A 17,416-nucleotide genomic window follows, 5' to 3' on the forward strand; every position below is an offset into this window, starting at 1 on the left:
TGGAGAGATGGAACTGCTATGTCGTTTACAAAGGGAAGGTTCCGGGGGTGTACAACGAGTGGCATGAGTGTTAGGCGCAAGTGAATGGGTTCTCGAACGCCAGCCATAAAGGCTTCAAAAGCAGACAAGAAGGAGAAGCTAGTTACTTGAGGTTCACGCTAGCGCGAGAGAGGACTCGTAACCGCCATCTCATGTACTGCATAGTTCCGCTCTCACTCATAGTGATAGCTCTTCTCGCGTATACCTTTGTTTAGATGGATGACGTTGTAGTTGCAAGTATTTGAGACTTGCATGTATCGCTATTTTCGAGATGATGACAAGATACCAATTTGTGTTGGATGATGATTATGACGAGACTATTTGTATGTATATGCTATGATTACATTTGTGGTCTCGCAGGCATTTGTATGTGTATCATGATGACATTTGTATTTGCTAAAGATTCTTCTATAAAGCCTGTTCAAATACAAAACAAATATGCCGAAAAAACAAAAAACTACTAAAATTAGCAGTAGCGAGTGGAGAAAAGTTAGCAGCAGCGCGGTTGTACCAGGAGCGCCCACCGGGGAAGCGCGCTATAACTATTAGCAGCAGCGAGGTTCCTTTAAGCACGCTGATACAACACTTGTGTAGCAGTAGCGCGGGTGGACCAGCGCTACTGCTATACGTTAGCTGTAGCGCCTTATTAGTAGCGCTGGCCCCCGCGCTACTAAAAGGACGAAAACCCGCGTTGCTGCTAGGCTTTTCCCTAGTAGTGTGCTATATTTTATTGTATGAGATGATCATGTTTTGTAACCGAGTTATCGGCAACTGTCAGGAGCCATATGGTTGTCGCTTTATTGTATGCAATGCAATCGCCCTGTAATTCTTTACTTTATCACTAAGCGGTAGCGATAGTCGTAGAAGCATAAGATTGTCGAGACGACAATGATGCTACGATGGAGATCAAGGTGTCGCACCGGTGACGATGGTGATCATGACGGTGCTTCGGAGATGGAGATCACAAGCACAAGATAATGATGGACATATCATATCACTTATATTGATTGCATGTGATGTTTATCTTTTATGCATCTTATCTTGCTTTGATTGACGGTAGCATTATAAGATGATCTCTCACTAAATTTCAAGATAAAAGTGTTCTCCCTGAGTATGCACCGTTGCCAAAGTTCGTCGTGCCCAGACACCACGTGATGATCAGGTGTGATAAGCTGTACGTCCATCTACAACGGGTACAAGCTAGTTTTGCACACGCAGAATACTCAGGTTAAACTTGATGAGCCTAGCATATGCAGATATGGCCTCGGAATACTAAGACCCAAAGGTCGAGCGTGAATCATATAGTAGATATGATCAAAATATTGATGTTCACCATTGAAAGCTACTCCATTTCACGTGATGATCGGTTATGGTTTAGTTGATTTTGATCACATGATCACTTAGAAGATTAGAGGGATGTCTTTCTAAGTGGGAGTTCTTAAGTAATATGATTAATTGAACTTAAATTTATCATGAACTTAGTACCTGATAGTATCTTGGTTTTCTATGTTTGATTGTAGATAGATGGCCCGTGTTGTTGTTCCGTTGAATTTTAATGCGTTCCTTGAGAAAGCAAAGTTGAAAGATGATGGTAGCAATTACACGGACTGGGTTCGTAACTTGAGGATTATCCTCATTGCTGCACAGAAGAATTACGTCCTGGAAGCACCGCTGGGTGCCAGGCCTGTTGCAGGACCAACACCAGATGTTATGAACACCTGGCAGAGCAAAGTTGATGACTACTCAATAGTTCAGTGTGCCATGCTTTACGGCTTAGAATCGGGAGTTCAACGATGTTTTGAACTTCATGGAGCATATGAGATGTTCCAGGAGTTGAAGTTAATATTTCAAGCAAATGCCCGGATTGAGAGATATGAAGTCTCCAATAAGTTCTATAGCTGCAAGATGGAGGAGAATAGTTCTGTTAGTGAACATATACTCAAAATGTCTGGGTATCATAATCACTTGACTGAACTGGGAGTTAATCTTCCTGTTGATAGTGTCATTGACAGAGTTCTTCAATCACTGCCACCAAGCTACAAGAGCTTCATGATGAACTATAACATGCAAGGGATGGATAAGACGATTCCTGAGCTCTTCGCAATGCTAAAGGCTGCGGAGGTAGAAATCAACAAGGAGCATCAAGTGTTGATGGTCAATAAGACCGCCAGTTTCAAGAAAAAGGGCAAAGGGAAGAAGAAGAGGAACTTCAAGAAGAACAGCAAGCAAGTTGCTTCTCAGGAGAAGAAACCCTAATCTGGACCTAAGCCTGAAACTGAGTGCTTCTACTGCAAGCAGACTGGTCACTGGAAGCGGAACTGCCCGAAGTATTTGGCGGATAAGAAGGATGGCATGGTGAACAAAGGTATATGTGATATACATGTTATTGATGTGTACCTTACTAGATCTTGCAGTAGCACCTCGGTATTTGATACTAGTTCTGTTGCTAATATTTGCAACTCGAAACAGGGACTACGGATTAAGCGAACATTGTCCAAGGACGAGGTGACGATGCACGTGGGAAATGGTTCCAAAGTCGATGTGATCGCAGTCAGCACGCTACCTCTACATCTACCTTCGGGATTAGTTTTAGACCTAAGTAATTGTTATTTGGTGCCAGCGTAGAGCAGGAACATTATATCTGGATCTTGTTTGATGTGAGACGGTTATTCATTTAAATAGGAGAATAATGGTTGTTCTATTTATATGAGTAATATCTTTTATGGTCATGCACCCTTGAGGAGTGGTCTATTTTTTATGAATCCCAATAGTAGTGATACACATATTCATAATGTTGAAGCCAGAAGATGCAGAGTTGATAATGATAGTGCAACTTATTTCTGGCACTGCCGTTCAGGTCATATCGGTGTAAAGCGCAAGAAGAAACTCCATACTGATGGACTTTTGGAACCACTTGATTATGAATCACTTGGTACTTGGGAACCGTGCCTCATGGGCAAGATGACTAAAACACCGTTCTCCGGTACTATGGAGAGAGCAACAGATTTGTTGGAAATCATACATACAGATGTATGTGGTCCGATGAATGTTGAGGCTCGTGGCGGATATCGTTATTTCCTCACCTTCACAGATGATTTAAGCAGATATGGGTATATCTACTTGATGAAACATAAGTCTGAAACATTTGAAAAGTTCAAAGAATTTTAGAGTGAAGTTGAAAATCATCGTAACAATAAAAAATAGTTTCTACGATCTGATCGTGGAGGAGAATATTTGAGTTATGAGTTTGGTCTACATTTGAAACAGAGCGGAATAGTTTCGCAACTCATGCCACCCGGAACACCACAGCGTAATGGTGTGTCCGAATGTCGTAATCATACTTTACTAGATATGGTGCGATCTATGATGTCTCTTACTGATTTACCGCTATCATTTTGGGGTTATGCTTTAGATACGGCCGCATTCACGTTAAATAAGGCATCATCAAAATCCGTTGAGACGACGCCTTATGAACTGTGGTTTGGCAAGAAACCAAAGTTTTCGTTTCTTAAAGTTTGGGGCTGCGATGCTTATGTGAAAAAGCTTCAACCTGATAAGCTTGAACCCAAATCGGAGAAATGTGTCTTCACAGGATACCCAAAGGAGACTGTTGGGTACACCTTCTATCACAGATCCGAAGGCAAGACATTCGTTGCTAAGAATGGATCCTTTCTAGAGAAGGAGTTTCTCTCGAAAGAAGTGAGTGGGAGGAAAGTAGAACTTGATGAGGTAACCGTACTTGCTCCCTTATTGGAAAGTAGCTCATCACAGAAACCAGTTCGTGTGACGACTATACCAATTAGTGAGGAAGTTAATGATGATGATCATGAAACTTCAGATCAAGTTATTACTGAACCTCGTAGATCAACCAGAGTAAGATCCGCGCCAGAGTGGTACGGTAATCCTGTTCTGGAAGTCATGCTACTGGATCATGATGAACCTATGAACTATGAAGAAGCGATGGTGAGCCCAGATTCCGCAAAATGGCTTGAAGCCATGAAATCTGAGATAGGTTCCATGTATGAGAACAAAATGTGGACTTTGGTTGACTAGCCCATTGATCGGCAAGCAATTGAGAATAAATGGATCTTCAAGAAGAAGACTGACGCTGATGGTAATGTTACTGTCTACAAAGCTTGACTTGTTGCGAAAGGGTTTCGACAAGTTCAAGGGATTGACTACGATGAGACCTTCTCACCTGTAGCGATGCTTAAGTCTGTCCGAATCATGTTAGCGATTGTCGCATTTTATGATTATGAAATTTGGCAGATGGATGTCAAAACTGCATTCCTGAATGGATTTCTGGAAGAAGAGTTGTATATGATGCAACCGGAAGGTTTTGTCGATCCAAAGGGAGCTAACAAAGTGTGCAAGCTCTAGTGATCCATTTATGGACTGGTGCAAGCCTCTCAGAGTTGGAATAAATGCTTTGATAGTGTGACCAAAGCATTTGGTTTTGTACAGACTTTTGGAGAAGCCTGTATTTACAAGAAAGTGAGTGGGAGCTTTGTAGCATATCTGATATTATATGTGGATGACATATTACTGATTGGAAATTATATAGAATTTCCGGATAGCATAAAGGGATACTTGAATAAGAGTTTTTCAATGAAAGACCTCGGTGAAGCTGCTTACATATTGGGCATTAAGATCTATAGAGATAGATCAAGACACTTAATTGGACTTTCACAAAGCACATACGTTGACAAAGTTTTGAATAAATTCAAAATGGATCAAGCAAAGAAAGGGTTCTTGCCTGTGTTACAAGGTGTGAAGTTGAGTAAGACTCAATGTCCGACAACTGCAGAAGATAGAGAGAAAATGAAAGATGTTCCCTATGCTTCAGCCATAGGCTCTATCATGTATGCAATGCTGTGTACCAGACCTGATGTGTGCCTTGCTATAAGTCTAGCAGCGAGGTACCAAAGTAATCCAGGAGTGGATCACTAGACAGCGGTCAAGAACATCCTGAAGTACCTGAAAAGGACTAAGGATATGTTTCTCGTTTATGGAGGTGACAAAGAGCTCATCGTAAATGGTTATGTTGATGCAAGCTTTGACACTGATCCGGACGATTCTAAATCGCAAACCGCATATGTGTTTACATTGAACGGTGGAGCAATCAGTTGGTGTAGTTCTAAACAAAGCGTCGTGGCGGGATCTACATGTGAAGCGGAGTACATAGCTGCTTCGGAAGCAGCAAATGAAGGAGTCTGGATGAAGGAGTTCATATCCGATCTAGGTGTCATACCTAGTGCATCGGGTCCAATGAAAATCTTTTGTGACAATACTGGAGCAATTGCCTTAGCGAAGGAATCTAGATTTCACAAGAGAACCAAGCACATCAAGAGACGCTTCAATTCCATCCGGGATTTAGTCCAGGTGGGAAAAATAGAAATTTGCAAGATACATACGGATCTAAATGTTGTAGACCCGTTGACTAAGCCTCTTCCACGAGCAAAACATGATCAACACCAAGGCTCCATGGGTGTTAGGATCATCACAGTGTAATCTAGATTAGTGACTCTAGTGCAAGTGGGAGACTGAAGGAAATATGCCCTAGGGGCAATAATAAAGTTATTATTTATTTCCTTATATCATGATAAATGTTTATTATTCATGCTAGAATTGTATTAACCGGAAACATAATACATGTGTGAATACATAGACAAACAGAGTGTCACTAGTATGCCTCTACTTGACTAGCTTGTTGATCAAAAATAGCTATGTTTCCTAACCATAGACATGAGTTGTCATTTGATTAACGGGATCACATCATTAGGAGAATGATGTGATTGACTTGACCCATTCCGTTAGCTTAGCACTTGATCGTTTAGTTTGTTGCTATTGATGTCTTCATAACTTATACATGTTCCTATGACTATGAGATTATGCAACTCCCGTTTACCAGAGGAACACTTTGTGTGCTACCAAACGTCACAATGTAACTGGGTGATTATAAAGGTGCTCTATAGGTCTCTCCAAAGGTACTTGTTGGGTTGGCGTATTTCGAGATTAGGATTTGTCACTCCGATTGTCAGAGAGGTATCTCTGGGCCCTCTCGGTAATGCACATCACTTAAGCCTTACAAGCATTGCAACTAATAAGTTAGTTGCGGAATGATGTATTACAGAACGAGTAAAGAGACTTGCTGGTAACGAGATTGAACTAGGTATTGAGATACCGACGATCGAATCTCGGGCAAGTAACATACCGATTGCAAAGGGAACAACGTATGTTGTTATGCGGTCTGACCGATAAAGATCTTCGTAGAATATGTGGGAACCAATATGAGCATCCAGGTTCCGCTATTGGTTATTGACCGGAGACATGTCTCGGTCATGTCTACATAGTTATCGAACCCGTAGGGTCCGTGTTGGGGATATTACTACTGGGCGTAAACCGGCCTATCTGGGTCGGGTTAACTTCGTCAGTAGTTAAGTATGTTAAAGCCCAAGAAGGCAGATGAGGGCTCAAGGCCCATGGTTGGTTCAAGGCCTGTAGCCGTAAACCGGCGTTGGTATTTAACTTGTATTGTAAGTTAGGAATAAGTAGAGACCAAACCGGACACATCTATGAGCCGGTATTGGGACTCTGTGAACAGACGGGCGTCACCCGTGTATATAAGGGGACGACCCGGCAGCGGTTCGAGGACAACAGACAACAACTCAAGACTTAGGCGAAGCTTGTTTGCTCCCTAGTCATCGAAACCCCATCAATTCCATCACAACTAGACGTAGGCTTTTATCTTCATCGAAGGGGCCGAACTAGTATAAACTCTCTTGCGTCTCTGTGTCCGCTTTAACCCCTTCAAGCTAATCCGTTGCGATGGCTCCACGACTAAGTCCTTTCTCTAGGACATATGCCGTGACAAAACCACGACAGTTGGCGCCCACTGTGGGGCTATCGCACGATGGTTTCAAGTTCTTGGAGGGCCGCTTTGAAGGACTCGAGGGCTACGTCGTGGGCCGGATGACTAAGAGTCGTCGCGGCAAGCTCTACATCGATGATGCAGGTTGGAGCCCCGAGGCCGGCTCAGTTGAGTACGGGTACCGGGTCCCCTTTGGTGGCATACACGTTTTCATCGGCAAGATCAGTGAACCGGGCCCTGAGTCGGGCATCTGCACCGACCTCGTCGAAATGGCTCAGCGTGCGTGGTCCGCCCGGGTTAAACCGGCCGTGAGGCGTGCCTTCATGGGAGTCATCCATGGAGGAAGTTATGAGGGTGGATCGGAATCCCGCGGCGAGACCGTCGTTTATTCTGACGACGAGTCATCAACCGGAGAAACCGAATCTCTATATCAGCTACAAGACGGCCGGATTGGGGGCTGTTCCGATGGTGATAGTATTCCGGACCCCTCTGATCTACCCAACCGAGTTGGAATATTCATGGCTGGCACACAAGCAGCACTTCATTCTTCGACCACTGCGCCAATAACCTCCGGTTCAGCAGCGGCGATAGCTGCTGGGGCAGGGAGCTCTGCGCACCCGCCGGCTCAAGTTCTATCAGATCTATTTGATGCATTGGCTGTGCTTGTGGCAGAAGCTAATCCAGTGGATTAGGAAGTCCACAACATGGAGATTGCAAAGGTGAAGGAACAAATCACCCAGGATGACCGCAGAGCGGGTCGCTTTAGACGCACAAGCCTACAGGCTCATGTTGGAACAGAACGCATCGCATGAAGTCATGAAGAGGAAGTACCGATCCCGTTTGCCTTCGGTTTTTGAGGCCAAAGACCTTTTCAACACCCCAGGAGCAGGAACCAGTAATCCGCTGGAGGTAAACCGGGCGGAAGCCCCTGCGACCGGCGCGCCGGTTTAGCCCCGTCGGATGGATCTGCCTCGTCAAAATACTGTTATACCTCAGGCTATTTCGACACCTCCGGGTCACTACTCCAACCCGATGGACAATCTCGTTGTCGCTGCTGCACGGCTGGAGGCCATTCCAATTGAAGGTGACTCGCCGCAGGCAGTAGAGACGCGACGGGTAAAGGAGCTTCTGAGGACAGCTTTGGTCCAACAGGAAGCATACTCGTACAGCCGCGACCAGATCCACTCGACCCCCCGTCCAAGCCGGAGCTATAGCAGACATATGGATGAATCGGCAGTGTCGAGTAATGAATGACGTGGAGCACCCCGTGGCAACAACTCGGCGGGTGGTGCTGATAACGCTCAGGAAGTGGTGGACCGGGCCTGAGCGCGCAGGGAGGCCAAGTTAGCCGCACCGTATCAGGCTCGGCAGCTCACGCTGGTTCCTCCAACTATCTCGATCGAACCTGGTGTTACTTCTAGTTCTTTGGGGGTGCCTTACCTTGTCCCCGCTTTACGCAATGTGCGCCTGCCCAAGGATTTCAATGGCCCGCGCAAAGTACCAAATTACACGGCGGATCAACCTCCAGAGACATGGGTGAAGAGCTATGAGATGGCCATGGAGATGCTTGATGTCGATGACGCGGCGTGTGCGAAATACTTCACCATGATGCTTGAAGGAACGGCCCGTACTTGGTTAAAAAGCTTGCCGGCTAATTCTATCAGTTCATGGGCCCAATTACGATCCCGGTTTATCGGCAATTTCAAGGATACATGTAAACAGCCTATGTCGATAGTGGACTTAGCTGCCTGCGTCCGGGAGGAAGGAGAATCGACGACTCATTGGGTGCGCCGGGTTTCACAAGTGTTGCATTCATCATACCGCATCAACGCTGACACCGCAGTATTAACCCTAGAAGGCAACTGCCAGTTTGGGCCCCTAAAGATGAAGTTGGGACGGATGAAGCATCATTGCACTGACATGGGGACCCTCATGGCTGCTTTGGTAAAGTATGCTGATTCTGATAATACCAAGGATCCCGAATCTGATGATGACAAGGCAGGAAAGGGAAAGAGGAACGGCAACTCCAAAGGGCAGCAACATCACTTGGCAGGCAATGGTGGTGGAGGCAAGCGTAAAGCGGACGGTAACATGGACTTTGTGGCTAATACCAACGCGCAGGACAAGGGCCAGCGACGCAGGGGTAAACCGCCAAATTGCACTGGGGCACCCAACCCTAACCCGGACCGCCTAAACTATCTACTGAGCCAGCCCTGTCCGAGACATGGGACGAAGGAGGCGCCAGCAAACCACCTTTGGAAGGATTGCTTCATTATGCAGGAGTTCAAAAATTCTAATGCTTTCCGGTATGATCACGGCTCCGGCGGTGGCTCAGGATCCGGGCCGGGTTACGGTGGTGGAAATTCCGGTTCAGGATTTAATGGTAATCCGGGCGGACATAATAATCAAAATAATCAGAACAACCGGGGTGGTTACAACCAACAGCAGCAATAATCAGATTACCAGAGCAACCCAAAGCAGTTGAGTAGTGGGCAGTACCATGTCTTCACCACTAGCTTGGACAAACGAGACCGGAAGGTTCAGAGGCGGGCAGTCAATTCTGTTGAACCGGCCGTGCCCCGTTATCTAGGCTGGTCTGAACAGCCAATCATATGGAGCAGAGAGGATCACCCTCCCCAGGTTGATAATCCGGGTCAGTTGGCTCTGGTGGTGGCGCCTCAGGTGGGAGGTTACAAGTTCACCAAAGTGCTCATGGATGGAGGGAGCAGCATTAATATCTTGTACTATGAGACCTTCCGTCGTATGGGACTAACAGATAAAAATCTCAAACCGTCTAATACGGTGTTCCACGGTGTGGTACCTGGCAAGTCAGCATATCCTGTTGGTAAGATAGCTCTAGAAGTGGCCTTTGGAGATGATCTTGATTCCATGTCGGAAACATTGACGTTTGAAGTGGTGAAAATCCAAAGTCCATATCACACCCTGTTTGGGTGACCGGCCTACGCCAAGTTTATGGCACGGCCCTGTTATGTGTATTTGCAGCTCAAGATGCCGGGTCACAAGGGGACAATAATGGTTCACGGAAGCCGTAAAATCGCTTTGGAGTGCGAGGAAGGAGATGCGGCCTACGCAGAGTCGGTTTGTGCCACCGAGGAGCTGAAGTATTATAAGGACAATGTTGATCCGGCAGACATGACTCCATTAAAGAAGCCAACTACGGAGCATGATCCAGCCCTGAAGTTCAAATCGGCAACAGAAACTAAGCTTGTTGACTTCGTACCTGGCGATTCGTCCAAGCAGTTCAGCATCAGTGCCAACTTGGATCCGAAATAGGAAAGCGCGCTCATCGAGTTCATCCGTGAGAACAGGGTCATTTTTGCATGGAAGCCCTCTGACATGCCAGGTGTACCGAGGCAACTCGCTGAGCACACCCTTAATGTGGATCCTAAATACAAACCGGTGAAATAGTTCCTCCGCCGGTTTAACGAAGAAAGACGCAAGGCGATTGGAGAAGAGGTAGCCAGGCTTTTAGCAGCTGGCTTTATTGTTGAAGTTTTTCACCCTGAGTGGCTTGCCAATCCGGTGCTGGTCCTTAAGAAAAACGGCACCTAGTGCATGTGTGTGGATTACACAGATCTTAATAAGGCTTGTCCAGCAGATCCTTTTGCCCTCCCCCGTATTGATCAAATTATTGATGCTACGGCGGGTTGTGAGCGTTTAAGTTTTTTGGATGCATATTCTGGCTATCATCAGATCAAAATGGCAGTTAAGGACCAGGAGAAGACGGCATGCATAACTCCTTTTGGAGCCTTCTGCTATGTGTCTATGCCCTTTGGGCTCAAGAGTGCCCAGGCAACTTATCAACGGTGTGTAAAAAATTGTCTTCACAAGCAGATTGGCCGTAATGTACATGCTTACGTGGATGATATGGTGGTTAAGTCCAGGGAGAAGGAGACTCTGGTTGATGATTTGAAGGAAACCATTGATAACCTGAGGAGGTACAAGATGATGCATAATCTGGACAAGTGTGTCTTTGGTGTACCGGCGGGCAAGTTATTGGGTTTTCTGGTGTCCAACAGGGGAATTGAGGCTAATCCGGAGAAGATCACAGCCATCACCTCCCTGGCTAAACCGAAGTGTATCAATGATGTTCAACTCCTGGCAGGCCGGATTGCCGCGTTAAGCCAGTTTATTAGTCGTCTTGGTGAGAAGGCAATCCCTTTGTATCAGATGTTGAAGAAGACGGATCAGTTTGTCTGGAGTTCTGCTTCTAATGAAGCATTCGAGGACTTAAAGCGGCAACTGGCCAATCCGCCTGTGCTCGCCGCTCCCATTGACAAGGAACCATTACTGCTATATGTGGCTGCTAATGCTCGTGCGGTCAGCGTGGCTATTGTGGTGGAGCGAAAGGAGGCAGGTAAGGAGCATCCGGTTCAATGTCCGGTCTATTATATCAGCGAGGTACTCATCGAGTCCAAGCAAATGTATCCGCATTGGCAGAAGCTGGTGTATGGAATTTTTATGGCAATCCGGAAGCTTAAACAATACTTCCAAGGGCACCCAATTACGATGGTCAGTTCTGCTCCTTTGGGGGATATCATCCAGAACCGGGAAGCGACTGGCAGGATTGCCAAGTGGGCTATAGAGCTTGGGCCGCACGGTTTGAAGTATGTGCCTCAGACGGCGGTTAAGTCTCAAGCACTTGTTGATTTCATCAATGATTGGACGGAAATGCAAGCATCTGAAGAAAAGCCAGATCACACATATTGGACCATCCATTTTGAGGGATCCAAGCAATTGGAAGGCTCGGGGGCTGGAGTCGTATTAACTTCCCCACGAGGTGATAAGTTTTGTTACGTTCTCCGCTTAATGTCCCCTGTACTAACAATGCAGCTGAGTATGAAGCCTTGCTCCACGGTCTCTGGATGGCTAAGGAGATGAATCTAAGTCGAGTTAAGTGCTTCCGTGACTCGGACCTTGTGGCTCAGCAAGTATCTGGCACTTGGGACTCCAAGGACCCACTCATGGCAGCATATCGTCATGAGGTGGATATTGTTGCAGGTCACTTTAAAGGCTATCAGCTAGACCACGTGGACCGGCGGAAGAATGAAGCGGCGGATGCTTTAAGACGATTGGGCTCTCAGCGCAAACCGGTCCCGCCCAATGTTTTTCTAGATGTGCTGCACAACCCGTCGGTCAAGATCCCTGGTGAAGCGGATTTGGCTATTCCTGATCCGGAGGCTCAATTGGCGGCAGCTCTTCATGTTATTCTGGATTGGACGCTTCCTTACCTGGCGTACAAGAACCGGGGCGAGTTACCAGAGGATGAGACTCTGGCCCGACAGATAATCCGGCGATCCAAATCCATGACTATTAGCAACGGCGAGTTGCATCATTAGTGTGTCAGCGGCGTTTCAACGTTGTGTGTCTCCTGAAGAAGGTTGTGAAATTTTGCGTGAGATCCCGAAGGAGATTGTGGTCACCATGCCGGTTCAAAATCTCTGGTGGCTAAAGCGTCTCGCCATGGCTTCTATTGGTTAACTGCTCATGCTGATGCGGAGGATCTGGTCAGACAATGTGATGGTTGCCAAAAGTTTTCAAGACGTGCTCATGTGCCGGCTCAATAATTGAGAATGATTTCAATTACTTGGCCGTTTGCGACTTGGGGGCTGGGTATGGTTGGGCCTTTCAAAAGGTCCAAAGATAAGAAGACCCACCTCCTGGTGGCGGTTGACAAGTTTACAAAGTGGGTGGAGGCAGAACCTGTTAGCAAGTGTGATGCGGCCATGGCGGTTCAGTTCATCAAAAAAGTGATTTTCCGGTTTGGCTTTCCACACAGTATCATCATAGATAATGGTACCAATTTGTCCAAAGGTGCCATGAAGGAGTTCTGTGAACGGGAGCACATCCGGCTCGATGTTTCATCGGTGGCACACCCACAGTCCAATGGTCAAGTAGAAAGGGCTAATCAAGAGATCTTGAGAGGCATCAAGCCCCGGCTTATGGTTCCTTTGTAGAGAACACCGGGTTGTTGGGTAGAAGAGTTACCATCTGTGTTATGGAGCATCAATACTACACCCAACAAATCAACAGGATACACACCGTTCTTCATGGTTTACGGAGCAGAGGCGGTTCTCCCCAGTGATATCCGTCATGATTCACCCCGTGTGGCGGCTTATGTTGAAGCGGACAATGAGACAGCACGGCAAGATACTTTGGACCTGTTGGATGAAGAATGTGACATAGCAGCCGCCCGCTCGGCGATTTACCAACAGGATCTGCGTCATTATCACAGTCGCTGAGTCAGAACCAGAACCTTTCAGGAAGGAGATTTGGTGCTTCGGCTCATCCAAGATCAGACTGCTATGCACAAGCTATCCCCACCTTGGGAGGGGCCTTTCGTGGTCAGCAAGAATCTGCACAACAGGTCATACTATCTGATCGATATTCGAGAGCATAAAGACTCACGTACATCAGAGGAGGAGACCAACATGCCGTGGAACATAGCTCATCTTCGGCCTTACTATACCTGAGCCATTGGCTCTACTTATGTACATATTACGACGATGTATATATTATGATTAAATATAATAAACCGGAACCTCAGCTAAAGCGGGGTATCTGTTCTTTTACATCATGTGTGGTTACACGGAGTTGTTCTAAAGGGGCCTCCGGTTTACCCCTTGAGTTAGCTTTTCAAAAGCATCATGTTATATCACTTGGGGGCTTGGTCATGTCCGAACCAATGCAATACCTCTTGATAGGCGAGAGCCACCAGATCACTTGGGGACTTGGTCACGTCTGAACCAGTCATGCCTCTTGATCGGCCTAAGGCCACAGAATCACTTGGGGGCTTGGTCGAACCCGAACCATTGCCATGCCACTTGATCGGCATAAATGCCACGGTTTCATTTGGGGACCTGGCTGACTTGAACCATAGCTACACCTATCGGGAGCTTGGTCGTGTTCGACCATGGTAACGCCATCTGATCAGCTCAAATAAGCCTCTTTTTGCAAACGGTTTTTTCATTGCCTTTGCTTCACACTTTTCTTTGAAAGATATTTTTTTTTCTTTTTATTGCGTTTTTTAAACTGACAAAGTTTTAAGCCGGTTCAAACTGTCAATTGACAGAACACGGTCCATCTTAATCCGGAGACTATTTGCTCGGTTTGATTTTTTGTTAACATCCTATTACAGAGTAACACGGTGTTTATTATAACCCGGCACGGTTTACATGGTAAACCGACATCATATATATACAAGAGCTACTATCTCCTCCAACAGTGTGGGTTTATAAAACTCCGCTTCAAGATTGGCCAAGCCAACTTCACGTCCAATGATGACAGGTATTATGTATCTCAAAATTTGGTCATATACTTAAAAATTTCTGATGTTTTGATTTCATATATGCAGACATCATATTCCGCCTGACGGTACAACCGCGGTGGCACTTTAAGATTTTTTATTGCAGAAAGTACTTTGGAAAGTTCATCACCCAAAGGAAGAGCAAGTTGCAGTAATTATGCACGAAGGCATATCAACATCAAAAGTATCAGCTAGCCTATTACAAGGCAACACGGTGCCCACAATAAGATCATTGTTTTTTGCAAGGGAGAAGTAGTTTTAAACCGGCTTTCGGTTCAAGCTTGGTCACCAACCTGGCCTGATGGTTGTGGATCATCCCGCGCCGCTTCAGCTTCAGTTTCTCTACCCAGCGGCTGGAAATCAACAGTTGTCCAGTCGATTCCCATTAATGCTTGAAAGACAGCTTCATCATGGATCAACAACGACGGGTCAATATCGGGAGCGTAAGTATGCTTACGGATTGGAGGGATAAGATTTTCCGCTTCATGAATTGGTGCAGCTATTCGCTTGTTTTGATTGTCATATTGGGCTTGATAATGAGACAAGTCTGCTTCTTCGGCCAATTGACAAGCTAGCAGACGCACCTCCCGGTTTATTGCTCGTAGATCCGCTTCACTAAACTCTGACCCGTCTTCCTTCAAGCTGGGATAGCCCTGAGCCGCTTCAATAGGATCAAAATCCGGCACCCAAGCTTTTTCCCGGATTAAGGCATTAATCGCACCAGTTCGAGTAGCAGATTTCTTCAGCTCTTCAACCCGGGCAGGAAGCACTGATAGTTTTATCAGAGTGTCCTGAATCAAAGTGGGTGCCGGCTTGTTGTGGGATGCAGTACAGATGATCCGTTGTGCACCAGTGTACAGTTGTTCGATCAACGTGTAAGCGGCTTTCAATTTTTTCTGCACATCTGACCCCAAGTGACCAATGCGTGTCCATGAAATATCACCAAGGGTTAACAAACCGGTAGCTCTGTAAGACGGCAGAATCAATTCAAAAATCAAACCAGAATACCAAAGATAGCAGCGGTCATGGCATGCACGTGCCGCTTTATGCTGGTCAGTTCATCCACTACCGGTTTTAGTGCAGCCTCGGCGTCTTCTGCTCGTTTGGTTAAAGCGGATTTTTCAGTAGCCCAATCCGCCCGCTCCTTCTTGAAATCCTTCTTAAGCTGTTCCATGACGCTTAAGACGCTGGTCAACTCCTCTTTTTCTTTTGAAGCTTCAGTCTGTTGGGACTTCAGATTTTCTTGGAGATCGGCGATTTGGGTCTCTTTTGTCTTCAGCTCAGCCTGCATACAGACAGTTATATGATTCAACAAGCAGTGCAAGAATTGAAGCACCAACCACATAACAAGTTATGCACTTGGTGCTTGGGGGCTAATGCCTATTTGATCGTCATCTTTCAATTGATTACAAAGTCCCAAGCTCAATACAAGTATTCAACTTGGCACTTGGGGGCTCATGGCTATTTGTTCAAAAAAGTTCTGATGCGGAGATATTAATTACTTAAGTCCCGGTTTAACTACACTAAGTTAAACCGGCCCTTGGGGGCTACATCAGCAAATTTCGAGGCATTAAGATTTATATTAGTAAGTCCCGGTGTGAAAGAAGATTATAAACCGGCCCTTGGGGGCTAGGAGAGTCAGCAAGAATTGAAGCATACAAGCAGGAAAGAGCATATGGAAGTTACCTCATATTTATCTTTCATCATGTTAACCAGACTGGCTTCATAGTCACGACTGGTATACAGCCGGTTCAGATAGCCGGAATGGATGTCTTGGGCGTTCAGAGCAACGTAAGTCGCCAGATCAACATTCCACTTGCCTTTGCCAAAGGAAGCAAACTCTTCCTTGGCAGTATGTTTAGATAAAGCGACAGGATTGCCTGGCTCTGTGCGACCAATGCCAGTAATGACAACCTCATCATCCTTGGCATCACCGGTTTGAACTGGGGCCGTTGGCTTATCAGTAGGCTTTGTTAGATTGGTGGATTTATAAATCCGGATAGGACTTGTGGGCTGGTTGACAAGACTTGAGGTATCAATAGGCCTCTCTTCAGCAATAAGATCGTCATCTCGCTGCGGTGGATCATTGGGTATGTCTTCAGGAATAGCCGCTTCAAGATCTGGTGTTTTGCCCGGTTCAGGGACGGCATCCTCCTCGGCCGCTTTATCCAGGCGAGCCTTCTTGCTCGGCCTAGGCTTGGCCCTGAAAGGAATAACAAAGTCAAATACAGCATATGTTCCAAGGTGATGTACCGGAAATATTAAGATAAGTATGGCTTACCCAAGCACCGTTTTGAGCGGTGGCAGCTGAGTCGCCGATGACTCGCCAGAGGATGAGTGGGAAGTAACATGATAATCGGAGTCAGATGGATTAAGAGGTTGACGAAAACAGCCCGCTTTAGGACAAGCACTGACAAGCAAATTAGAGACCTCTGAACGGTGTTTCTGAACCGGACTGTTCGGTAAACCGGTGGAGGTAACTACCTGGCCGCTGTGCCGGGTTGTGCGGCGAGCTTCGTGCTATTGGGTCTTCTTAAGAAATTTGGGATCCAAGTAAGCGAGAGGATGAGGAAATTTAACTTTCTGGTTTGCCTGACGGATTTTTAGTGAAGGCAAAGGTTCTGAATCGGAAGAGAGAATAATTACCTCTGCAGCATCAGCATGGCTGGCTTCGGCATCATCCTGACAAATATCACCATCAATAAGACGCATGAAAAATAAGCCAAGTGAGTCAAGCCCTACCTCAAGGTCCGGATTATCCACATCATCATCAGGGGCCAGATTAGAGGATGCAGTGGTTCTTTTCCTGTGGGCGGTCTTCTTCACAGCTTTAGTCTTTTGCCGGGTTGATCTTTCCGGTTTGTCTGGTTTTTCTGGTTTCTCCTGCAGCAGTTTCTTGCTCCAAAACGGATCATTGCCCTGGTTACACAGACACTGATATTAAACAATGACCAGACATATCAATAATAGATTCAGCAAAAGGAAAAATCAAACTCTTACAGCTGGCGGTTTGTGGGTGGCACAGAAGGGAAGCAGGCCGGTTTTAGCACAGATGTGTTCCGGTTCATTCAGCATCTTATTCACAGCTTCTGTGATTTCTTCGTCGGTGAGCTGGATGTTAGCATGTCGCAGTGGGTCATCAACACTGCCAGTATACTCGCACATCAAACCGGAGCGCT

The sequence above is a fragment of the Triticum dicoccoides genome, chromosome 5A (genome assembly GCF_002162155.2).
Source record: "Triticum dicoccoides isolate Atlit2015 ecotype Zavitan chromosome 5A, WEW_v2.0, whole genome shotgun sequence".
Taxonomy (NCBI): domain Eukaryota; kingdom Viridiplantae; phylum Streptophyta; class Magnoliopsida; order Poales; family Poaceae; genus Triticum; species Triticum dicoccoides.